Genomic DNA, 25,838 nt, shown 5'->3' with positions numbered 1-25,838 from the left:
ACAAGCAAATTGCCTTCATTAAGATACATGCTTGCTACCTACAATTTAGTTGCACACACACACCACAGAGGCATGTATCCCGTAGATACATATGTGTGTGGTGTGTGTGCATGCATATGCATTTTACTCGACCTGCACTTGGGTTTTTGCTTCGTTTCTTTTTTTTCTCTCTTCTTTTTTTTCAATTTCATTGCAGGAGGAGCTCCTCTAACAAGCGATGACGATGAGGACGACGACGACGACGACTACGTCAACTGGGTCAGAGCTTCAGCAATTTCAATAGATACATACTGGTAGGAGGCCCCCATGGGGGGGGTTCTGCCGAGTGGTAAAGCGTGTAACAGAAGCCACTTTAAGACGCCCACATATGGATCCCGCGTTGAGCCGAGCCTCCACCAAAACCCAATAATAAAGGCAGCAAAAGTGTTAGAAAACCTGTATCTATGTGTATGTGTGTTTGGAGTTTGGTGTTGTATTTTCCCTTGGTTTTCTTTTTTCTTTCCGTTTTTCTCTTTGCTTTGCATACACATTAAAGTTAATTTCGAATCGCTTTTAAATTAGCTTAATTCGCATTAAGTGAGCGACGGGAATAAAACTCACGCCTACAAAGAGCCCAGGCCTCAGACCAACGGAGTAGAGCCCGTCCATCCGCCTGTCCGCCTCCACGCCCGCCTGGCCGCCACAACACACAAGAACCAAGCAAATGTTGAGAGCCGAGTGCCCTGTGGGGGAGTTACGAATGGCGGGATACTCATTAATATGCTAATAACGGCATGAATGCCATGTGGAGAGGGTTTCTTAAGAGCTTTAGGAACGGCCATGTGCATTTGAGTATAATCTATTTTATTTAATTGTTAAAAATATTGAAAACATTTTTAGTTTCTTTTGCCAAAAAATTTAATTTTTTAAATACAAAAAAAATCTACATTTGGAGAAAAATAATGCGGTTTGGTAAACAAAAATCACATTTTGTAAATATTTTAAATGTCGTTATGATAAATATTGCATTTGAAAAACAATTACATTAAAAAAAAAAAAATACATTTGAAAAAATATACTCTTTTTTGGAAAAAATTACTTTAATAAATAATAATAATTTAATAATTTTAGACAATATTTTTAAATATTTTTTATATTTATTTAGAGTATTTTCGATCATCTCTATATTCTGTGGAATTAATCAGTATTTAAATGCCAATTTTAGTAGATTTTGTGTTATAATTATTGAGTTTGAGATAATTTCAACAACTTTCCGCATGAAAACATTCGTTGCACCATTTCTGCAGCTCCATTAGCGGAGTTCCCAGCCTTCCCTCTTTCCAAAGTCAATGTCAAGTCGCATATGCCCCTGCTCCGCTCATACCCTCTGCCACAAATGCCGAAGCTCAAACGGCAGCAAAACATTTAAATGTTGAACAAAAGCAATAACAACGAACTGAGACAGAAATCGAGGCGACGATGCGGAGGCCACCAAAAAAAAAAAAAATGCTGAAGCTGGAACTAAAGCTGAAGCAGAAGCTGGAAGCTACCTACACACACACACACACACGCGGAAGATACACAAACAGAGACCCGCGAAGATACACAAACACACACACACGTACAGTGAGCTTCAGATACAGATACATGAGAGGCGGCGCGTCGTCGAGTTTTTGGCGGAAAGAACACCCGAAACTCCCGAAAAACTGCCCGCAGCGAAAAGTCAGGCAGAAAACCATCAACTTCAACACCAGTAATACCACCAACAACAACAAACACAAAGCAACAACAAGAGCAACCCGTCGGCGGTGGCACAAAACTTTAAGATACATTTCGGCTGCTGTCGATTGGCGACGGGCCACAAACATTTTTAAACGCTAGAACGCCTCTTCCCAACACTTTCGAAAAAAGGCCTCCAACAACAGCAACAAAAATGTATTTCTTCTCTGGTTTTTTGTTGTTGTTTTTTTTTTTTTGCAGTTACTGCGGTTTATTTTATTGCCTTTGTATCGTGTTTTACTTCTTTTTTTTTTGCTTTCTGTATGGCTTGCAGATTCTTTTGCACAATTATTTCAGTTCGTTTCGGTGCAGAAAGTTTTGCGGCCTTTTGGGTTAAAATTAAAACAAGATAGAGGGAGAGAGAGAGGGAGACAGAGAACGCTCTGGAGTGAACGAGTCGACCAGGGAGATACCTGGCAGAGCAGGTGCTTTGCTTTAGGTACCCACTGTTGTGTGTCAAGACACTGTGGGAGAGGGAGAGAGCGTGTTAATAGAGGGGTTTCTATAATATTTACTAGACTGTAACATATAGAACTGATCAATTTTGGAGGGAACTTACTATTATCATCGTGTGTTATTTGTTTCTGTTTGCTTACCTGCAAAGAAAAGAGCAAAGAAAATAAGTTAGTACAGATTCATCAATTTCATGAAGTTCATCAATATATTTTTTGATTTTTGAGAGCGAAAGGTTTTCTTTAGAAATTATGAGATTTATTCATGAATATACTAGACTTCTTTCAATAAAAACTACATTTATTTCAATAAAATCCTATATTTATTTCAATAAAATACTTTATTTATTTCAATAAAATCCTATATTTATTTCAATAAAATACTATATTTATTTTAATAAAACACTATCTATATTTCAATAAAACACTATCTTTATTTCAATAAAATACATTACTTATTTCTAAAAAATACTATATTTATTTTAATAAAATACTATATTTATTTCAATAAAATACATTATTTATTTCAATAAAATACTATATTTACTCAAGAAAATCCTATTTTCAAAATGTATTAGATTTTCTAAACAATAAATAATTTGTTTTCTTCAATAAAATTCAAGAAAATACTCAATTTATGCCAGGAAAAAAATAGAAAGTGCCAGATTTAAGCAGGAAATACTAAACCTATTAAATAAAATATTTTATATCAAGAAAATTCTAGATTTACTCAAGATGTTCTAAATTTATACTAGCATATACCAGCCAGTCAAGAAAATAATAGTCTTGTTGAGAAAAAACTATATTTATTCAGGAAAATACTTTTATTTAAGAAACCAATAGATTTTTGTATAATAAATACTAGATTTACCCAAGAAAATAGTATATTTACTGAATAAAATACTCAATATATTCCAGAAAATACTAAGCAATCGTCCTTGTAAGAGCATTCACCCCCGATCTAGCATAAAGGGTCTCACTTAGCCATTACTATTCGATAAACACCTATCTGATTGAAAATTGAAATACACTAAATAATAACTACAATACTGGCATTATTTCCATATCAATCTATCTGCCATATTTTATATGATTATTACAGCCAGATGCAGTTGCATTTTTTGAGCTCCAGATAATCTCGGAGATGAGATCCAGGCAATACTCTTCTCCTCTCGGGGCTGTTACGAGCATCAGGTATACAAATAATAAATGAAACAGAAAACGGGAGAAATTGCACAACAAATGAAACGAAATGATGCTGGGGCGAAAAATGTATGTAAATAAATTGCACGGGGAAGAAATTCCAATTATCAATTAAGTCAACGTTGGGCGGAAAAAATGTAATAAAGAACTCTCTCTTTCGGGGACTCTCTGTGGAAACAGAGCGACAAAGGAGTGGAGGGGAGACCAGGAGAGTGGAGGATAGTGGAGTGTGTGGAATGGAAGCGGATTCTCGGGTTGGGTTTCCTGTTTGTCTCTGGATTTCACAGAGAAAGAGAGAGAGAGAGGGAGAGAGAAATGAGACGCGGAGAGCAAACGCTGCACAAAAAGATAAAAACATTAATTATTATTAATTGCCATTGTTTTTTTGTTTACTTTTTCTTTCTCTTTCGTTTCTGAATACTGAATAATTCTTTCTGGTGTATTCTTAATAAAATATTTCGTTTTCTTTTGCCATATTTTGTGTCTTCTGTTATTGTTGTGTCATATATCTTTCGCAGACCTTTTTCCTTTCCAGATCCTTTTTGGCGTATCCCTTTTTATCCGCCCCTCCTCCCACCTTTCACCGTTTCCTTTGTGTCCCGCTTTTAAGCCCTTAAAGGCAATCCCTCGCCTTTCGATGGAAACCTGTTCTTTGGTCAACCCCCCCTTCCCTTTCCAACGAAAGTCAAGTTTTGTTGCGTATTTTTGTATGTTTTTAAGCTAATCGGAATGACAAGTTTCTAATTTGGGAGTTAAATGTGGTTCTTCTTTGCTGCTTTTTGCTGCGTGGGTTGTTGACAAATTGCTGGATTTAGTTTTTGGGGATTGGGGTTTCGGGTTTCGGGTTTTGGAGCAGTCCGCATTAAAATTGCAAATTTTATAAGGGCTTAAAACTGTGGAAATTGATAAAAAGAATTGTGAATTTTTTGAACAGAAGAGCAGACAATGTGGCATACAGATTTGTTTGGCATTCAATAATTGTTTTGAATAATGGAATATTTACAAAAGAAATTCCATAACATCTGAAAAAAGGATAGAAATATGATTGAAAGGGATTGATGGATATTTCTGTTGAAGAAGAAATATATATTTGAATATAATTATTTAGAGCTTTATGGGAGGATTATTCCATCTAGAAATGTAGCTATATATCTGTCCTTCTTTTAAGCATCAATTTGTCGCATCATACACACGCCATGTATGTTTTTTTTTGTAAATTTCTTGGGTATTCTCTTTTTGCTTGTGCGTCTCGAGACTTGAATCAATGGGTCGCTTCATGTGGGAGCGATATGTCTGTCTATCTATCGATCCATCTACCCATCCAGAGATCTATCTATCTACCTATCCAGAGATCTATCTTTCTATTTATCCAGATATCTATCTTTCTACCTATTTCGAGATATATCTTTCTACCAATCTAGAGATCTATCTTTCCCCCTTCCTAAAAATCTATCTTTACATCTTAAACCAATCGGGCACGTAATTTATTATTCTGGTTGCAACATTCCCCACAGATCCCAACTTTTTGCAGCCCAGTCCCATCGGATTGACTTTTAAGATAATGCCTTCAAATTCCAAAGATTTCGGCAAAATATCTCCCCAGATAAATCACCAAAATGAGATCAAAATAAAATAGATGCATGCCGTTTCTTTCAGGAAAAGAATTTTCCAGGGAATACTCTTGCTAATATTCCACAGATACATATTTCACTTGCCATTCCATGCACATGTATCTTTTCAAAATCGAAACCTTTGAGCCTAGAACGCACTCGACTATCTCTATCTCTCTCACACACACTCCTGCGACTCTTCACACATAGGGATATAACTTGATTAATGTCCTGGCATCCACAAAAAGCGGCAACTTTCGAGGCCTCTCTCTCCATGGGCCATGCCCATAAAAAGTTTTCTAGTTAGCAGGCGATGAACCAAACAAACGAGCGGCCAACCAAAAATTGCCAAGTTTATCGATCAGCAGCCCCGGAAAACTAAATAACGGAAAAGAAAACTGGGGGGTGGGGGTGGAAAAAATAAAATAAAATAAACTGCAACAATTTGCAAAAGCTAAAAGTGGCAGGCTCCACAGTTCCTGCCACAGCGCCCACTCCTGGTTATGCTCCCGCTCCTGTGGCTTTCCTGTCTTGTCCCAGCATGCCTTTCGACACTTTCGCTTTAATTAAAAACTTGGAAGAAAGCTTTTCAGCTGGCGCACACACGTGGCGTGGCGTGGCGACTGCCTGCTGCTGTCCATAAAATATGTCCATAAAGAAGCTTCAAAGATGCCTTAAGTGAAAGATGCACACAAAATGCAGCTAAAGCTAAAATCTAGAAGAGAACCTTTGGCGGGAAAATGCAATAAATTAAAAAGAACAAAATAGGTGCAAGAAAAATGGTTGTCAAAGGCAGGAAAGGATTGCTCCGATATTTACTCTTCGACAGGTGGCACCAGCGAAAAGTGCCAAAGGGAATGCCCGAGAATGCAAAAACAAAATCCAGAGACCGAGAATGCAAAGCCAAAGCGCACAAGCAGATGGTTTAAGGTGATTTGGGACCGAGAATGCAACAACAAAATACACGCAAAACGAGTGATCGCCGCTCGCCTCGAGGCTCACTTCTACGGGGTTTCTTTCTTTCTCTCTCTCTCTCTCGCAAATTTAAGAATTCTTGTCACAAATCCATCCATATTCCAAAATTTATTCTCTACGAAATACCTTCCAATTTAAATCTCTCTCTGGTGAACAATTTTTCCCACTTTTTCGAGCCACTGAAACCCTCTAGCATTTCCAAATTGAAAGCCCACACTCTCTCTGTCTCTGTCTCTCTCTCTCTCTGTCTCTCTCTTTGAAAGGGTATCAAAATAAAATGTAAAATTTCACAGCAAATGCAAAAGTTTATTATTATTCAGATTATTTTATGCATTTTTTGTGCGAGAGAAAAACCAGAAACCCAGAACCGAGAACCCAAAACCCCGGATCCTGAACCGAGAAAAGAACTCGCAAAACCACAAACGACAGTGAATATAAAATATATGTTTTTCCTTTTTAGAGTGAAATTTCCATACATGCTTCCATGTACACGTTGGGGAGGGCGTATATTCCGCCCTGCCCCCAAATTTTCCGAAAGTATCTCTCGGATGTGTGTGTGTTTTTGGGTGTGTATAAATTTGCGTATGCATTTTTTGGATAATGTCGGGGGGAAGGGGGAAAGGGGGGTTGTACGAGCCATATAAAGCGATTGTCTGGGTTGTTTATGCCACAGAACTCGGCGAAAAATGCAAGCAAAGCCTTTTTCTATGGGCCATATGTTGGCCGGGGGAGGGGGATGGGGACGGGCAGGGAAAATGTTTAGACAAATTAAAAACAGTAAGAATAAAAGGATTTGAGAAGGATTCTATTTCCATGCGTTGGCTCTGGCGTTGGCAAAGCGCACATTTGGGTCAAGGTGTTTTTTCTGCTTTTCTTCTTGTTGCCAGTTTTTCCTTCCATATTTTTCCTTATTTTTTTTGCATGGTTTATTATGAAAATTGTAGCATTGTTGTTGCTTTTTCGCGTTGTTTACGCTGTCATTATAAAAAAGTGAATGCAGGACAACAACAGGGGGGGAACGGGGGAGCAGTAGAGCCACCCACGCACACGCACACTATTCGCAGCCCCAAACGAGGGGTAGTACCACTATATCCATAAAATATGAGCTTGATTCGAGTGTTCTTTGGGGCCCCCAACAGGACATAGAAGATATTTCGACTGGGGAGTACCCATTTACTAGGAAGGGATTTATTTTAAGGACAAAAATGATCCTAAGTATGCGAAAAATTGGATAGATCTTTCTTTTAGGGCTGGAGAAAAGACTGCAATTCATGGAAACATCTTTTGGAATTTACAGAAACATTTTAAAAGCCTCTTTCATGCAGATCCTCAGACTTTCGAGTACTTTTCATTGCCAGAATCCCTAATACTTTACAAAAAATTCAACGCAAGAGAATTTCTATGGATTTACGGCTATAATATTTATTCCTCCCATTTTAGGTGAATTTTTGCGGATTAAAAGAACAGAAATTTAAACCTATCAATCTATCCACAGAGTTTATTTCCCCCATGAGAATGGATAATTTTAGTCCGAAAAGCAAAGAAAACTGCTTAACGTTAGGGATTCATGGAATTCATGGGATTCTTATTGCTGCCAAAATCGAGTATCCTTTTACTTATCCTTTTAAGGGTAAATCCCCTAGACCTCGGACGGACCCAGGCACTGAGGGCCTCTATCGAAACCCTTCTCTTTGCCCCGCAGATACATCACACCCTCTTTAGTAGACCCTCTGCAAAAGAAGAAACAATTTCCAAGTGGAGCAAAAATTGTGTATTATTTTGCTGCCTTTGGAGGCGTTAGAGTGTGTGTGAGAAGGCAGACAGGAGGAGTAGGAGGAGGTGTAGGTGTAGGAAGAGAAGGACGAGGTGTAGGTGTAGGAGTAGGAGGGGGACGATTATGAGTAGGTCTATGGGGGAAGAAAGGAAGGGAAGGTGGATTACTGGGGGTGTACGAGTAAACGTAGCGAATCAGTAGTCAAAAGAATAATCAATAAAAATAAAATATATCACACGACGTTCCTTTACTGCCCCTCAGCTCTTCCTCTCTGCTCTCTTTCACTCTCTTGTGTGCTCGTTCTTATTCCCGTTTACCGTTGGCTCGTACCATTACTGGGGTTGGGCGGAGGGGGGGTTCCGTTCGTTCTCCTGCTGCTGGCGGGAGGGAGGGGAGAGTGTGCCGCACCGTTGTACCGCGTCCGTTGCTCATTTCGTGTTCATGTGCCATTTATACCAAAAAATAATATTCGTTCTTCTACAACACACATACACACACACACACACACACACACACACACACACAGGCAGGTGCACACTCACGTACATACTTTGTACTTTTCTATGGGGCTTTCTTTGTTGCTGCTTTTTTGATACCCTTGAAAACAGAGAGCTTGCTAATTTTGTGCAGATATTGGAAAATAAAGCAGGGAATTAACCCACAAAGTGTACGAGCATACACTGAGAGAAAAATGGCATAGGCAAAAGAAAGACACCCATATTTAAATTTAATATTCGGGTTTTAAATTAACACATAATGAAATTAAATATAGTTGAACTACGTAAATAAACAATAAAATAAATGTATGCAAAAGTCTTGTCAATATTTAGTCTAAATATACAACAAATAAAAAAAAAAAATAAAAAAATATAATCTAAATTTAAGATTAAGAATATTTCATTTAAATATGCAAATATTTGATTTTAATAATTTTAATTTAATTTAAATTAATTTAATTTAAATTAATTTAATTTAAATTTAAAAATATTTAATTTTAATAATTTAAATTTTCAAATATTTAAAAGAAATATGAAATCAAAATAAATTTAAAAATATTTAACTAAAATATTTTTGGGTTTTTTTAAATTAAATTGTCCTTAGAGGACAATGAGAAAATATTAATTGGAAAACGAAAATATTTAATTTAAATATGAAAATATTTAATTTCGATATGAAAAATTTAATTTAAATATAAAATATATTTTTTTCTGTTTCTTCCTTTGTTCCATGTATCGTATCAATTGTTATTGTATCAATATATTATTTAGCCTTAAGTTTTTTTAAGAAAATCTTCTCTAATTTATCTTTGAAGAGAATTTTTCCATAAATCAAAAACATTTCATCAATATCCCCAAATATTATATTGGCCCAATATATATATATATATTTCTCCAAAGGGTATCTAAGCCTGCGCCTCTGAAATCCCCAATCTTCCTCTCTTCTTTGTTGTTGCATTTATTTTTGGGGTAATTTTTGTTTTTTGTTTCTGCCACCAAAGAAAAGAAACTGCTTGCAACATTTTAAAAGCAAGCAGGAGACGCATGGAGACAGCAAGAAGGAAAGGAGCCAGCATGGGTGAGACGCAGGAGACGCACAAGCAGGAGCACGCACGCGCAGGGGTGTTCCCCCCTCGAGAGGGGGCTGGGGTGGAGGGGGGGGTTCTGGCAGCTCTGGCTGATTTTCATGCCTGTGTCATGTTATTGGGCAAATTGTACAATGTTTAAGCTCCGCGTTAGACTGAAATTCTGCTGGCAAAACGAGCAGGAAGGAGCAGGAGAGAGCAGGAAAGGGCGATAGAACGGTGTAGGGGTAGCTGCTAGGGGAGGAGGAGTACTCTAACCGGCAGGTCGACTCAACCACAAAGAGGGTGCAGGAAATTCCTGGAAAAATCCATGCCAAAAAATCACCAAAAGACAGTCAGTTGTTGCTCTCTTCCGCAGAAAAGAAAAAAAATCTTGTAGCGGGCGATGACAACAAACCATCATCGGGGGTGGAGGGTTGGAAGGGTTTATAGAGGGGTAGAGAGGCTAGACCCTTAGCATATTTAAAATTCAATCGATTTATGACTTGGAAAATCTGAATCGACTTGAAAAACTGTTCGTTAAAGAACTGTTTCCATTGCATTGATGGTTGGGTATTGATGGTTGATTTCCGATTGTCATGGGATATGGATGGTCTGTAAGAGGGTGGTAAAATAGCTATCGAATATAACTATTAAAGAAAACTTATCAAAGAGTATATGGAATAGAAAGTTCTGGGGAAAAAATTACAGAAAATGGTTAAAAATTGTAAGCAGTAGAAAGTGGAAATAATACTTTTACGATTATGATGATTTTTGCTAAGCAGTTAGATAATAATTACAGCTATAATTCGACCCAATCTCATCTTGATATCTATAAAATTGTGGGAATCACAGGTTTTTCTTGGTTTAAGGGCTCTTATGAGTTGATGCCACAAATTTACGACAAACATCACCTAGATGGCCCTCAGAGAAGTCTTAATACCAGATTCCATAACTCTAGCTTTTATAGTTCCAGAGATCTAAACAAGTATAGGTCAAGGAACGCTGAATTTTGTGGATCTTGAGTGCTTTCCAAGCTAACAGTACGGAAAGCTTTGAGCTTTAGCATTATTTGATAAGAGACATGTATAAATTGTTATGAATTCAAAGCAGTAAACTCTATTGCACCTTTAGTTAATAAGTTCATAAAACTACCTACTCGAGTGTTTAACTGTCGCCAAAGGTCTATTGTTTTCGATTGACATTCCATTTACAGTCGTTCTAGTTCCCATATTGCCTCCGAAACTTCTCTCAACCTCAAATATCCCTGCGGAACAATTTCTGGCAACCCCGAAAAAAAAAAACTAGGATTATGCTTTCGCTTCTGGCTAATTTCCACAGCAAATTGATTCGTTTTGATGATGCCCATGGCTCTTTCTCCCTCTGTGTCTGTGGGTTCGTTCTGCTTGTAAACACTTCACTTCACTTCTCTTTTCATTCATGCGAATCCTCACTGTAGTACAGCAATCTGCTTGCCTTCGAGAGTGCAGCCGGAGGAAAAAAAATGGTTTCCACAATGTTTCTGTTCCCCTTTTTTTCTCCATATTCATTGCAGCAAATGTCCTTTTGTATTGTCAGACGACAGGGCGTTGATTTAGTTGCTCTTTTTGTGGTGCGAGCAGTGTTCCCCTCTTTGTTGCTCTGTTGCCACATCGATTATGCCACCGGGACATCCAGGGACCCAGAAGGTACTCGCATAAGGATTCACGTATAAGAATTTGTGTGAAATTTTCATCCTTTGTGCTTGAGTGTTGTGCCGCACACTTGAGTGCACAATGAGGGATGAGAGAGGGATTGCAGTGCCAGAGGGAGAGACAGAGAGAGGGACAACCCAGAAGACAAACTGGTGGGAATTTAGATACGGACATGCACTGTTTCAGTGCCATAGTTTCACAGGTACAGTATTCCAGGGGCATAATGTTTTAATCTTCCTTTTTCACAGTTCCACATGAAGCTTTCGTCATTCCATTGTTCCAACCATCTGATCCACCTTTCCTTTCACCGTTTCACTGTCCTGAGTCATGATTCAACTGTTTCAGTTCCACTTCCATTTTGATTGTCTTGGTGTTCTAGTTCCATATATTTCCACTGTTCTCTTTTTCCATTTTACAAAATCTATAGTTAATTTGTTTTTGTTCCAAAGTCTCACTGTTCCAAATCCCTAATTGAAGTATTTCAGCGAAATATGTCGCTTTTCCACTGTTCCAAATCCACTGTGTAATATTCCATTCCCTCGTTTAAGTTTCTGGCGAATGTTCTCTCTATTTCATGCCTTATATCCTCTTGATTATGGGAACTTCACATGAATTTCGTGATCTACAGACAACATCTTAAGCCGATTTGTATACAAAATCAGGGTTAAGGACCATATCCCCCCATCTGTAGTCCTTCTGTCTTCATGAAACCCTCTCTCTCTAGCTCTCCCTCTCTCTCTCTGAGAAAATCCCACTTAGCGGACAACAAAAGCACGAAGGCAGTGCACAACTACTCTCGGAATAATGCCAGAACTAACTGTTTTAGTTGCAAAACCAGAGAACTGTGTTAATTGCAATTATGCAATCCAAAGTCCCGCATCCTTCGGGACGCCAGCACCACCCGCAGCAGCAGCAGCACCATCGGCCCCATCCATCCGCTGCCACATCCACATCCTTGCCAATTGCGCTTCCTGCCAGTTGCATTGATGGCCAGGCAGGCAGTCAGAGGCAGCCGGGGCAGGGCAGGGATTGCTTCTGCTTCTGCTTCAGCTCCTCCCGCCCGAGGCCCTGTCCTGGTGCTGCTCCTTTTGCTTCGAGGCGTGGCAAAATTATTGTGACACAATTTTATGCGTTTGCCAGAGCGGATGTGTGCAGCAGGAGGAAGGTCGGGTCTCGTAACAGTGGTACACTCCCCCCCCCCCCCCCCTGCCCAGCACATTATATAACTACCTGATTTGATATCCTCTTTGGAGTGTGTGTAAGAGAGTCCTTACCATCGCATATCTATGTCTAATTAAAGGCATACGCTCCTGAACACGAGATTCGGTTCCTTCGATGGAAATATTGGTTGCACGCCTCATCCACATCCACACCCTCATCCTCATTCTCATTCCCACCAGTGAGGGTTCGACTTTCATCATCAGCATGTGGCCTAACCTCTTCTCCTTCTGCTTCTCCTTCGAGTTAAAGTCCTGGCATCCTGTGTCATCATTGCACAAACACTGTTCTGACACGACAGCACGCCAGAGCGTACCACGTAACAGAACAGCAGGATGTAGCCGCCCGCTGATTTTGCTGGAAATTCCTTAAATAGCAAGGCCCTACATCTCCTGTGGCGTCTGTAATACTTTTCCGATTATAATGATTTTTAGTAAATAGTTTTAAATTATTTATGGCTATAATACTGCCCAAACTTATCGTGATATCTTTAGAAATTGTGCAAGTCACTGGTTTTCCTTGGTTCAAGGGTGCCTATAAGTTGATGGCACAAATTTAAGACAACCAACACCTAGATGGTCTTCAGAGAAGTCTTAATACCAAAATTCATAGCTCTGCCTCATATAGTTCCAGAGATCGGCACAAGTATAGGTTAAGGAACGGTGTCTTTTGTAGGTTTTAACTTATTTTGATTGTAAAAATGGCAGAATAATAGCAGAATAATCTTTAACATATAGTTTAGGGATGGATAATTATTTTGTCTGCAAATATCATCCGATGGGAGTGGTTTTTGATGCATTGAGAGATGAACAATTCTAGCACCCCATTTTGCTCCTGAAAGCTGACTTCTGGAGATGATTCCTTCTGCGTGCCATGGCATACCCTTCCTGCCTTCCATCTACCACCAGGTACAAGGTTATACACACATAGACTTTCGCAGGTTTGCGCTGCTTGTCTGTGTGGCAAAGTTATGCTGCCTCAGCGGCAGACACATGCCACATGCCTTGGCAACACCAAAACGTTCCGTTCCACTCTCCGAATGGCAACTAGTTATGCGGCAGGATGTGTGCGTCCTGTGGGTGGCACTCACTTGTTCAATCAGCCTCCCTTCGAAGGAAATAGAAGGACGTCTGTCTGTCTGTCCGTCTGTCCGTCCCATCCATAAGCAGTCGTCGCGTGTCCTACCCCGGCGCTTTCCCTTCTTCCTTCCTTTCCAGAGAGCCCTGTCTGCATTTAAGTGCTACCCAAAATTGCCTTTTTAAAGGATTTCCACACACACAAACACACGCGGCATGGCATGGCATGACAGGGCTTGGCAGGAGGAGAGAGACGAGTCCTTTCTGCCAGGATTCTGGGTGTCTTTTACGCTTGTCAAAGTCCTCGAAACAGTCGTCCTCGTCCTCGTCCTAGTCCTCGTCGTCGTCGTCGATTTTTGTGCCATTTCTTGTGCCTTTCCGATTGATGCATCTATCTTATGGATGTGTCGCCTCTGCAGGACCTTTTCTCTCTCTCCCTTTCGACGGCACTTTGCCCCACCACTACGACGCATTTTTCTCCAGGAGTCGACTCCGACTCCGTCTCCGTCTCCAATGCCGATGCCGATTCCGTGTGATAAACTAAAATAAAACTGCTCGTAATTCCATTTTTTATGCTCCTTTTCTTTTCCCAATGATTTTCCCTTTGGGCGTTCTTTTCCTCTGATTTTCCTTCCACATGCATTTCACTTTTATTGCGGGGGGAAATGGCAAAATACTCTATGGAAAACCATTCGGAATGCTAGTAGAAATCTATGGAAACGGGTAACCTCTACTGGAAATGGAAGAAAACTAATTGAAAATGCTATAAAGGACATGGAAAAAGGCAAAAACAACTCCATGCAAAAATTGAGGGAAAATCTAAGAGAAACGTATACATCTAAGGAAAAAGGATAAATATATGGCAAAGGAAACACTTGAGGAAAAAGGGATAGCCACTCCGAAAAGGAAATATAAGCTAGCAAAAATAAATGTAGAATTATCAAGTAAAAACTGAGAGTAAAACTCCATTAAAAATGGTTAGAGCTGTTCAAAAATTAGGTATAACTCTCCACAAAATATTGGTATACTATATACAAAATTTGAGAGTCGCTGAAAAAGTGTAAAACTCTGATTTGGAAAATAGATTAATCTGAATTAACAACTATGAGACTCCACGAAAAACCGTAGATAACTAAAACAATTTTGAAACTGTGCTGGAAAATGGCTAAAACTCTGTGGAAATTGGTAAAATAAGACTCAACGAAGAGTCTCTGTTAAAACCCTACTAAAAAAGATAGAAAGATAGATCTCCACTCAGAAGAATACAAAATGTAGAACACCTATGAAAGACTGCAACTTTCACTCCCAAAAAAACTAGTGTAAAACTCTTCGAAAACTCAGAAAAACCCCAAAGACCCCGGTTCCCTAGAAGGTCTCCCCTCACACTGCAGTTACATTTTCTTTCTGGTTTTTTTTTTTTTTTTTGTGAAAATCTTTTGCAAATTGCATTTTCTATGTCAAAGGCGCCTTAATTTACTTTTCTTCCATTTTTTTTTTTCTCCTCCCCTTGATTTTTCCCACTCGTTTTTCTTTTCCTTTTTTCAATGGAGTTTTTTTTCACTGCAGTTTTTTGTTTTCTTTCGTTTTTTTGTGCAGTTTTAGTTTGTGGGGGGGGAAAAACGTTTGTCTTGTGTTTTTGGCATGTAATTTGTGCTTTGGGGTTCATTCGGAAATTGCTTTTCCTTCTGCAGCAGCAGCAGGGGGAAGGACAGGTGGGTTGGGTAGGGGAGGGCAGCGAGAGGGGGAATTTCCATCCTGCCGACTGCCGCCTGCCTTGCATCACCTTTGGATGGATTTTCATTCCTTATTTTAATTGCCGATTCGATCAATAATTAAAAAATGCCAGCAATTAAATAATAATAAATTCTGCAAAAGCAGCAGCAGCAGCAGAGGGGGAGCGGGACTGATGAGGCATGCAGCAGAGTGTGGCAGCAAAGGGGGGGAGGGCTGGCCCAGTGGCATAATGAAAATGATAAGTTCTTTTTAACACGATTTACTTTGCACATTTTGCACACATTTTCCCCTTTCATGCGCTCTCTCATTTTCTCTATAATTATCGCCTCCAGAGAGAAAGAGGGATGGAGGGAGAGAGATGGATACCGAGGGGGAAAAGTCAAGGAAAGTGAATACAAATAGGGTAGAATTCTGCTGCCTCATTTTTGGGTCTCATGTGGGACTCTCCGCAGTAATTAAAGCGCACTATAGGCGGAAAAAGGAGCGAAAAATAAAACATACAAAAAATAAAAATAAAAAATTATAGCAGTAAAATATAAACAGCACAAAAACAAGAAACAAAAAACCTAGAACAGCTTGTAAAAAAACAAGAACAAATTATTAAAATTTTTAAATAAAAAAAAAAATAAATAAAAAAATTTGCATGGGAAAAAGACTAAGAAAAATCATTAAAAAATGGAAAGAAAATATATGGCCAAAAAAAGAGCAAATAAAACATAAAAAAAATATCAAGAAAAAGTCGAAAAAAGCAGCAAAAAGAAAAAAGAAGCCTCAGAAAACTCCCAAAATGACTGCAGTAGTAATTAAAATTCAACCAAAAATATATGACAACAAATGCGGAAAATGCGGATAATAATTTTGGGTAGAAACCCCAGCAATTTTTGTAATACGTTTTACAAAAGAAATGCCTCAACAAAAATGGAATTGTGTGAGGCGGGAAAATGGGAGAAAAGAGTTGTACAAATGGGACCCCAAGGTAGAACAAACAAAAGAGTGCCGAATGTGGCATGTTGCATGTGTAAACAGACCAGAAATGAAGGGCAGCCCAGCAGATGAGTGAAATACGAGTAAACAAAAAAGTTCTTTACAAAAAAAAAATAAATAAATAAAAACAAAAGGAAAAGCAGAGAAAAACTCCAAGGAAAACTCCAAATAACCCCCAACAAAGGGTGTTTTTTGGGAAGAGGATTTTAGAGGAATATTTGGGAAGAAGTAGGAATATCTTTCAATAATATTTCTGGAATAAATGATTAACTTTAATCGCCCAAATTCTCCACAAAATATTACCCTTAAATAAACCCAATTTCCACAAATATTTTCCGCCTTAATTAATTTCCATTTTCCACATGCAGGAGGAACTTCTTTCGCTGTTTGTAAACATTATTTTCAGGCTTAAAAAGTTGCAGAGCGAGAAGAGGGGAAAAACGGCGCTTTTGGGGTTTATGTTTACCATAAAAACAAATAAACAAATCAACAATAAACACACACACACACACACACATGCGCACACGTGTGGGGGGAAAACACAAATAGAAAGGTGGAGCGAAAGGGAAGGGGTAGGGCAGGCGTGGATGCCACACAAAGTCGTTGCCAAATGCAGCTGCAACTGCAACTGCAGCAAAAAAAACATTGTAAACTGGAGGCCAAGAATCGTTTAAGATGCAATTAAACTCCCTTTACGTGCCGTGACCCCAAAACCAGAGACGCGACTCATTAACGAATGACTCAAAAAATATGCAAAAAAAATATTGCAAAACCAAACGAAAGAAAAAAAATAATATGAAACCTATGGGTCTGGCATAACGACTAAGGGATATCTATTGAAATACAGAAATTATAGGGTATCATAAAGGTAAAAAGATGAACTAAAAGACACTTCTTGTTTTAGACTGAACGAAAAAAATACTCGGCAGTAGAATCAAGGATTTCCGACTGTTTTTCTCATTAGATTTAAAAGATTTTTGGTATTTAGGTACAAAATACCATTATATACAGTTTTTGTAAAAATTATCGCTAAATTTTTTAAATTTATCTAATTTATGTACTCGTTTTGTTTTCGATTTTAAGACTTCAAAAATTGCTCCTCTCAACAAAAACCTATCCCAATTGATATCTTTTTTTAATCATCTTTTCATCCTTTCATCACACCTCTTTTGAAACCCTTTGGATACCCTGTAGCGTGAGAAATGGAGACGCTTCGGATTGCAGAACTCGCCTTCGCCCTCGCCCTCGTCGCACCCTGAAACATGACGTACCCGAAACTTGAATCACAAACTGAAATTGAAAACATTTGCAAGGTGTGCCATTTGTCGTTTGCAATTGCAACAAAAAATATAAATAATAATAATTTCAAATAAAATATATACACAAAAAGAAAAGGAATGGCAAAGGCCAAAACACACACACAAAAGCCAATTGAATCATCAATTGTTCGAAAAAGTCTACGACAGAGGGAGGGAGAGAGAGAGGGGAGACAGCGTCGGAGCAGCAGACAGGATGGGAAACACAGATAAGAAACATATTTACCGACGATCGGTGCTTTGTTGTTGCTTTTTCTTGCATTTACATTGCTTTTGCTTGCATTTAAATGCGATTTAAATGAATTTAAATGCGTGTGGGCGAGGGGGGGGGGGGGAAGCAAAGTTGTCAAACGAGAGTCAGCGTCAGCACCAGCGTAAGAAGAAGCGCAGGAGGCGGGGGGAGAAACATATTTGTATTTTTTTTGTCGATCGGTTTGTTGTTGGAGGGAGAGCAGTAGAGCAAGCGAGGGAGAGTAATAAAAACAGTTACCTTCCTTCCTTCGATCTGTATTTTTTTGCACTGCTTTTTCTAAGCAGCAACTTTATTTTGTCTCTCATTTAAATGCTAAGCGCGTGCACGGCGGTTGTGCGAAACTTTGAGCAGCAACAAACCACAAAAGAGAGACAGAAACGGGAATGGGAATGGGGACGGGCATTGGGGATGGGGAACATTTATCTGGAACATTAAGTTTTACAAAGGCAAATATGTCAGCAGGCTCTAAGTGCTGGTAAAACTGGAACTGGAACTTCGGTCTCCAGGGAGGGGGCTACGGGTTAAGGGTGAGGGGTGAACCTCTTCTAACATCAAAACGAAGAACCGACGAAACTCCGAGCACCGAGTCTCAGCAGCAGCAAAAGATGATGACTCAGCAGCAAAGTCAACAGCAGCAGCAAAAGCAGCAATAAAACCCGTCGGCCTCAAAAAGACACTTACGACCCAGCCAGACGACAAACGACAAACGACACAAGCGACAGAGACCGACGGACAGACGCACTAAAGAAATTTATGTGTGTACCATCCAAACCATTCATAAAGTGCTTCAAAAAAAGATTACACACGGCTACAAAAACGATATTCGTGTGGATAATCTTGCAATTATTTGGAGGGAATCAATTAGGGGGGAATTAACAGGAAAATTAGCATGAAATTAACTAGTTTTTTATTTTTAAGACACAAACTGTTAATGGAATGGGTTTTTTTTTGTTCAAAGAATATACTAGATGTAGCCATAGATTTATGGGATATAGAGATGTATATTTGTGCTTTCAAGGCTCTTTAGAAGATCTAAAAACTTTCTGGACTCCAGGGCTCTTGGCAAATTATGGAACTGAAACCAAAAGGTCTATAAATCTATGAGAAATCCTCCCAGAGCACTTTTTCTTATAAAACTATATTCAAATGAAGAATTTGTAGATCAAGAGCTTCTGGAAAACGCTTTTAATATTTTCTTAATATTTCCCAAACAAAAATTTCATATTCATCATTGAAAATACCCTTCAAACCTTGTACAGTTCTCTGGATGTTTCTAATGATTTCTTTCGATGTCGTTCTTCGAAGAGCCCTGTGTTTGCATATAAGAAATTCCTTTCCTTTCTTTTCCTTCCTTCAATTACAAATTCCCTTTCCATTATATTCCTTCTCTAAGTATTTTACACTTCTCTTCGCCTCCCTTTGTTCTCTTTGCTTCTTATTAATTTGCTGCCTAGTGTAAAGGAATGGTGTGACGTCTCTCTCTCTCTCTCTCCCAGATCTTTGAATGGAGTTTTTCGGTGTAGTTCGTTGTAGTTCTAATTTGCTTGGGTCATGCGTTGAGGTTAATGAGTCACATCATCATCATTATCTCAAAGAAGAGACCACAAAAGAGTACGGAGGGTGGGGGAACCAGAAGAAAAGAAGACAAAAGATTAGCGGGCCGGGGGGGGAGGAGTAGGTATATCATCATTCCACTCCACAAAAAGAGGGACAAAAACATTAAAATGTATAATTTCTTGAGACACTGCCTCTGCTCTGCTGCTGCTGAAATGTTTTGTAATTTTAGACGCAATTAAATGGAAATAAATTCACAATTTAGTTGTAATTTTCTCCGTGGGGCTATTTATTTTTTTTGTGTGTGGTTTCTTTGGGCCTTTTTTGGTGACCCGATTTCCGCAATTTAATGACTTTCTGTTTGTTTGACCAGGCCTATAATTTGGTGGGAAAGTACTGCCACAGAGGGAATAGAGGGCTCGGAAGAAAGCGGAGCACAGCCCGAGAAAGGAATATTTGCATTGAGATTTACAAAATAATAACAATATCTGTTTTTAAAGGGAGTACAAATTGTAAAAAGAACTAGTTTTCTCTAATATTTTACCATTAATACCAAATTAATAATATATATAAATTAATATATTTATAGATAATAATATATAATAAATTTTAAATATATTTCATTTAAAAAAAAAAAGTAAATACATTTTATATCTACAAAAATATATATTTCATATTTAAATTATTATATTTCGAAATAGATATTTCCTACAAATTTAATATATCAATATAAAAATATTAATTATAATTAAAATCGATATATTTCATATTTAAATTACATATTTTCATTTTTGGATAACATTTTCTATATATTTATTTAATATTCCTGCCAATTCTAAAACTAAATTTATTCCAAATTCTATTTAGTTTCTCTATGCTTGTATTTAAGAGCCGAATACTTCATTTAATATTTAACATATTTGATATTTAAAATGCCATTTTTCTCTGACTGCAAAGAGAAAAAAAAAAGTTCTGGATATTCGAATTCGAATAAATAAATGAACAGAACATTTTTTTGCAGAAATTTCTTCTTTTTTCTAGTTTAAAATTCTGCTCGTTTCCTTTTGTTTGATTTTAGTTTTTTCTCGCCTTTCCAATAAATTTTGACTGACCTTTCCCCCTCCCCCCCTTTTGGCTAACGAGGAAAGTGATGATAATTTTCCAGGGCAGAGCCTCTCTTCAGTTATTGACTATTTTCTGTGGCATTTCTGTGGTATCTGTCCCTGCTCGTATCTTTTTTTCCTTTGTTTGACCCCGCAAACGGAAATGAGCGGCCGTGCCACGCGGCGGCGGCGGGGGTTCAAGGTTCAAGGTTGTGTGCGTAGGCTATCCCCCACTCCTTTGCTGTGTTTTTTTTTTGTTGTTTCTTCTTCTGTTATTATAGGAGATATCTTTGTTATTAGCCCTGAAAACGATATCACACACACAGTCAGAAATAGAATTCTCGGGACAGAACTCAGGGATAAGGCCGCTAAAGGAAGGCAATTTAATGGAAATGGAAGAGAAAAATAACAGAAAGAGAGGGGGAGAGAGGGGGATAGGGGTTGTCTGCACTTAGGGCTAAACATTCGGTAAAGGAAATTGATAAGAAAACCAAGCAAAATGTTATTTATAGATTAAATAAAAAAAACCAAAACAATTTTTTTTTTGGTGGTGGGAAAAGTCAGAAATCAGAAAAAAGACAAGCGCTGGCAACATCCGGAAAAAGGGCAATGAAAAGGATTTAAAAATATAACTAGGTATCAGAAATCAGGTCTTTATGTCCAGGAATGGGGACGTTAATACTAATTCGAAAGGAAATTTTTTATGGAATAGATCCGTAGGTATAAATTTCCATGAGAATAGATGTACAAATAATCCGATTAAAACCGATATATTGTTGGCAGATTTTTAAAAGTAATCATTTTCAGGAATAAGGAACATAAATTAGTTTTGTTAGATCGAGAGAACCATAACCAACCAAACACACACAAAAATCAATGAAAAAGTATAATAAGTGGAACAGAAATAACTTTAAAAAACAGATATTTATTTATGTATATTTATATATTTTAAAATCATATAAATATTTGATTTCTGTATTAAATATTCAATCTTAAAGAATTTTGGCATTTTTGCATACAGATATCCATATTCAATATTCAATGCCACAGATTTTTGTTTGATTTCTAAAATTCTAGAATCATTCAATCATAATCTTTGTAGTTCCAATAGATAAAATCTCTATCTTTATTCCAATCAAATTGCATCTCGAAATCTTACAATTTTCTATAGAAAACACGAAAATTGTTTAAAAATAAACCCCCCAGAAGTGCATTTAAACAAAGTTCAAGGCTCTAGCGCTTAAGATCTTTGGGTTCCAAGAGTTCAAATGTGTATCGCCACACGCCTGTTGATCCCAGAAACAAGAAAACAAGAAGTTCATTCACTCAAAATACATTTCACATCAGAAAATCAAGTTCTCACTTTATGCCTCAATCGTAGGGAATCCTTTACAAACGAGTATTCCAGGCTCATTCAATGGGAATCCGTCTCGTTTCGGGGGTTAAGACCTCTTAATCCGAAACAACTTTAGACACAACAGAGAATGCTTTTACGTCTGCTTGAAATTATAATTCAATTTAGGTGCGGGGCGGGGCGGGCATAATCTACTTTCAGCCAGAAATCCTTTATCCAGCAGATACTTTGATATGCAAGACTGAAATCTCGGGCATGCCGGAGAGGACCCTCGTCAAAGGTCTGATAGATCCTCCTCTACAGAAAGGTACTCTATAGCCGCCGGAAGCACCTCTCTCTGTGTGTGTGTCCCTCTCTCATTAGCATACAAATGTGTCGGAGAACAAGCGACCGAAAGAACCGAAAAGAATCGGAAAGAAAGAAAAAATAAAAGGGGGAACGGAACGTCAAGCGTGATTTCTTGACTAATTTTTATGACACTTTCCCAGTTTATGAGGTGGGGTTCCGTCCATCTCCCTACCTTTTTGTCGCTTATTGAACACCCAACCATCCCATCCCATCCCATTCCCATCCCATATTCATGTAGTACCAAAAGTACCCGACGTTTGGCCGTAAAGATTTTTATCGTTCGTGAGGATGTGTCATAAAAAACAAGAGAGCGAGAGACCCCAGAAAGTAAGGCAAAGGAAATGCTAGCCCTAAGCCTACTCTCCAGAACTATTAAAAACAATAAATGTCAAAATGGTACAGATTTTCAAGCACACAAATCCCAACCTGAGGAAAAACTGGACAAAGGCTAAGGGGAAATGTATGGGAAATGTATAGAGGTGAAAATGAGGTAGCTAGAAGTTTTCCTTTGTTTATCTTGGGAATTTACGATGCTACCAAAAAAAAATCAAGAAATTTAGCCAAATAATAACAATTTTTTATGGATTTTAGGGACTAATTTTTGTGATTCTGAAGATTAGTTTTTTTAAATTTTAGAGACTAGTTTATTGTATTTTAGAGATTATTTGCTTTAAAGCATATTTTAATATACTTTTGAAATATCTCCAAGACCTTGGAAAAAGAGTTCTAGCGGTGCAGAGTGGTAAAACATTTCCGGATCTGATTTTGAAATGTCTCTGATATATTTTTCAATTTAAATATCTCAAAATATATCTCATTTAATGATTAAGTCCCTCCCGAATTTCCCGTCTAAAGAAATCCTCAAATGTTTTAATGTTTCTTCAAATCAAAAAAAAACAAAAAACAAATTAAAATTCATCTTCATTATATATTCTTTTGTGCAACATTTCGTGTCTCTGGGAAAACCTCCACCCCCAAAGGCTCCTCGACTAAATATTTAGGAAATATTTTCCTTCCAAAAGTTCTGTTCCAAAGTTTTGCCTGTCCCCCCCCGTCCATTCCATCCATTAGCATTCTTTTGGGCTTCCATTACATTTTTCGCCATCTAATTCTTTCTCATTTAGTGCAGAGGCCCCTCCACCGCCTCCTCCTGCTCTTCCTTTAGGCTCTCTTCTCTTGGCCTACTCTCTCCTCGTCTTCTTTCATATACTTCTATGTATGCACGAAAAAGAGATGGATAGCGGAGTACATAAGATAGTCAAATCACGTAAATTATGACCAGGGCTCTCTGGCTGTGGCTCCTCTCTATAATTTCTTATCGCTGGCACATGATTTCCAATGATAGACTGGCACTAAGACCTGGACTTTGGGAACTGGACTTTGCAATTGGAGGAACAGCAATAGGAGTCGGAGTCGGAGTAGGAGTTGGAGAAAGGCGGCAGGCAGGCACTATATCTATGCCATTTGGCGACAAGTTTTTTTTTATTCGGAATACTCTTAAAGTCAGGGTATGGGGCCTATTGAGAAGGTGTTGGAGGAAAAATCAATTAGAAAACCAATCCTCTGAAGATAATCCAATAAAAACTCAACAATCTATAGTTTCTGGTGTTCCTTCTATAAATTTCTATAAATTTTCGAACCGATGGATCTCCACGTTTCATCTTTTCATTGGATAAATACAATATGAATGAATATGAATAGGATCCACAAGTGTATCAAAAGTTTCTGCCTTTCTTGTTTTTGTTTTTCTTAACTCTATTTTTGGGGCATGGGCGGGGGACATGCAATTGGCAACTGGCGCAACGCATAAATTGAGAATTTTTATCTAATCCGCGGCATCTGAAGAGACGCGTACATTAGCTCAGGGACGACGACGACGACGAACGGCGACGTCCGACCGACCGACGGCGTGGCACCAGTCTGTCCTGCTGTGGCCGGGGCGGGGGTCTCTCTCTCTCTTTTTCTCTCTTTGCGGCTGGGATCTGGGATCTGTGTGTCTGAGGTCTGGGGCCTGGCTTTCGGCGACGACCATCGACAGGCCATAAATCACCCAAAGTTGGGGCCACAAATTTATGTGCAGCAGATTAGAATCGGCCAAAAAGCGTCATTAGAATAAATGGTTTCAATGTGCAAAGGAAAGGGAGATAGAAAGAGATACAAAAGAGCGAGGGCATAAACAGTTAAAGTTACTTTTAATTATGAAACGGGGAGGCATTTCGGTCCGCGTAAGTTGCTTATTTTATTTTTAATTATGAAATTGTATGGACTTACCGTTCGGTTCTTTCTCTTTCGCAGTTGCTGTCTCCTTTTCTCCTTGGCAGAACTGCTCTTCGAGCTGCCTAAAAACACCTGTGCGTCCTCTCTTCCGTTTAATTTGCGGGACTGAAACCGTACTGCTCTTTCCTCACTCTCTTCCGCTTAGACGAAGGACTGAGACGAGACTGCCTCTCTTATCAGGCTTTAGTACTCCTCTCCTGTTGTTGTGCCTGTTCCCGTTATAATCCAATAATCCAACGCGAAACAGCGTGTGCAGTGGACATGGCGAAAAAATAGGCAAACACACACACACACCAGCACACGCACGACACTGCGTATTTAAGAGTGTGAGTGGGTGGCCCTCGACGCCTTAAATCCGCGTGAGACTCGCATAGCAGCGCTGCCTAGACAACGCTTTCTGAGAGTGAGAGTATGGGTGACAGCGCTGCCCGGCCGACCGTCTGCCCTCTGCCAACGTCGCTTGTTTAGTAAATTAAACTTTTCACTTTCAGCAATTGTTTTTGTTTCTCTTTTCGCTTATTTTCCTTTCTTACACACCAACAGACACTTGTACAAATACACGCACAGAAACAATGTTGAACAAAAGCCAAGTCAAGACAGGTACAAAAATCCTGATAGAATTCAAAGCTGGCAGAGCCAGCCGCGTCGCAGTAGCTGAGTCGCAGACAGGGCTAGCAGAGGTCTCGGCGTCGCATTCTAGAGCTAATATAAGCAGCAGTCGCCGTCGGCAGAGCTAATAACAGACAAAGCGTCGCAGTAGCTGCGGTCCACAGCTAGGAAAATCGCCGGGCCGGACAAGCAGTGCAGCAGCTTCGCAGCATCCGAAGTCCAGCGCTAGAAAAAAACACCAACAACAAGAGTTGGCCGCCGCAGCGGACAGGCAGCGACGGGCACACCAACAACCAGCAACAACAAGCGGCGCGGCAGACGTTGTAGTACACAAAAAAAAATTCCTTTTTCGTCTCCTTTGATTGCTATTTACTTTGTTGTAATTTCATTGTAGTAGGTATTTTATATTTGCTGTAATTTCTGCTGTTTTATATCCACGTTTCTTGTTACATTTTCTCTTTGTTGTTACATGATGTATTTGCACTTTTTTTTGCTATTGCTTTTTTATTAATGACTTTTCTTCGCCTTACAACTTTTTTGCCGCACTTTGCCTTCGCAATTACTCTTTTATTTACCTCTCTTTCTTACACTCACCGTATATAGATGCCACACACAAACACACACGCACAGACAAGAGGAAGATTCTTCTCAATTTCTTATCTTAATATTAATATTATTTAATAAACATTTGGGGGATTTCCCAACCGGATTGACGATACGATTTTCCGCGTCAAAAATATAAACAAAACCCAAGCGGCCGCGGAACAACCGTCACCGAGAAAATTTTCGAAGAGACTGTGTTGAAAAACAACAAAAAGCCAGTCGGGAGAGCGTGTTTCGGAGAGACTGTAAAGAGTGACCGCGGGCTTATCGCTAAAATATACCTTCAGAAATATACCAAAATATACCGCCTCAATTTTAAAATATACCGTCAATATACTGACGAATTATCCAAGTTCCATCATACTTCCTCGATTTTGATATT

General features: G+C 38.7%; 1 protein-coding gene across 2 annotated transcripts in view; it reads right to left on the bottom strand.

Annotated features, from left to right (window-relative positions):
• Positions 1-25,514, bottom strand: part of LOC108162553 — a 113,281-nt gene extending 87,767 nt beyond the window's left edge. Inside the window, exon 1 of one of the 2 annotated variants that reach the window (XM_033392582.1) lies at positions 25,448-25,514. The gene's annotated coding sequence lies outside the window, so the exon portion shown is untranslated. Of the gene's footprint in view, positions 1-25,428 lie in introns of both variants that reach the window. The other variant, XM_033392581.1, reaches the window with a different exon arrangement.
• Positions 25,515-25,838: the final 324 nt, after the last annotated feature.

The sequence above is a fragment of the Drosophila miranda genome, chromosome 4 (genome assembly GCF_003369915.1).
Source record: "Drosophila miranda strain MSH22 chromosome 4, D.miranda_PacBio2.1, whole genome shotgun sequence".
NCBI classification, from domain to species: Eukaryota; Metazoa; Arthropoda; class Insecta; order Diptera; family Drosophilidae; genus Drosophila; species Drosophila miranda.
Note: the sequence above shows the minus strand (reverse complement) of the source record. Positions and strands in the feature narration are given on the sequence as shown.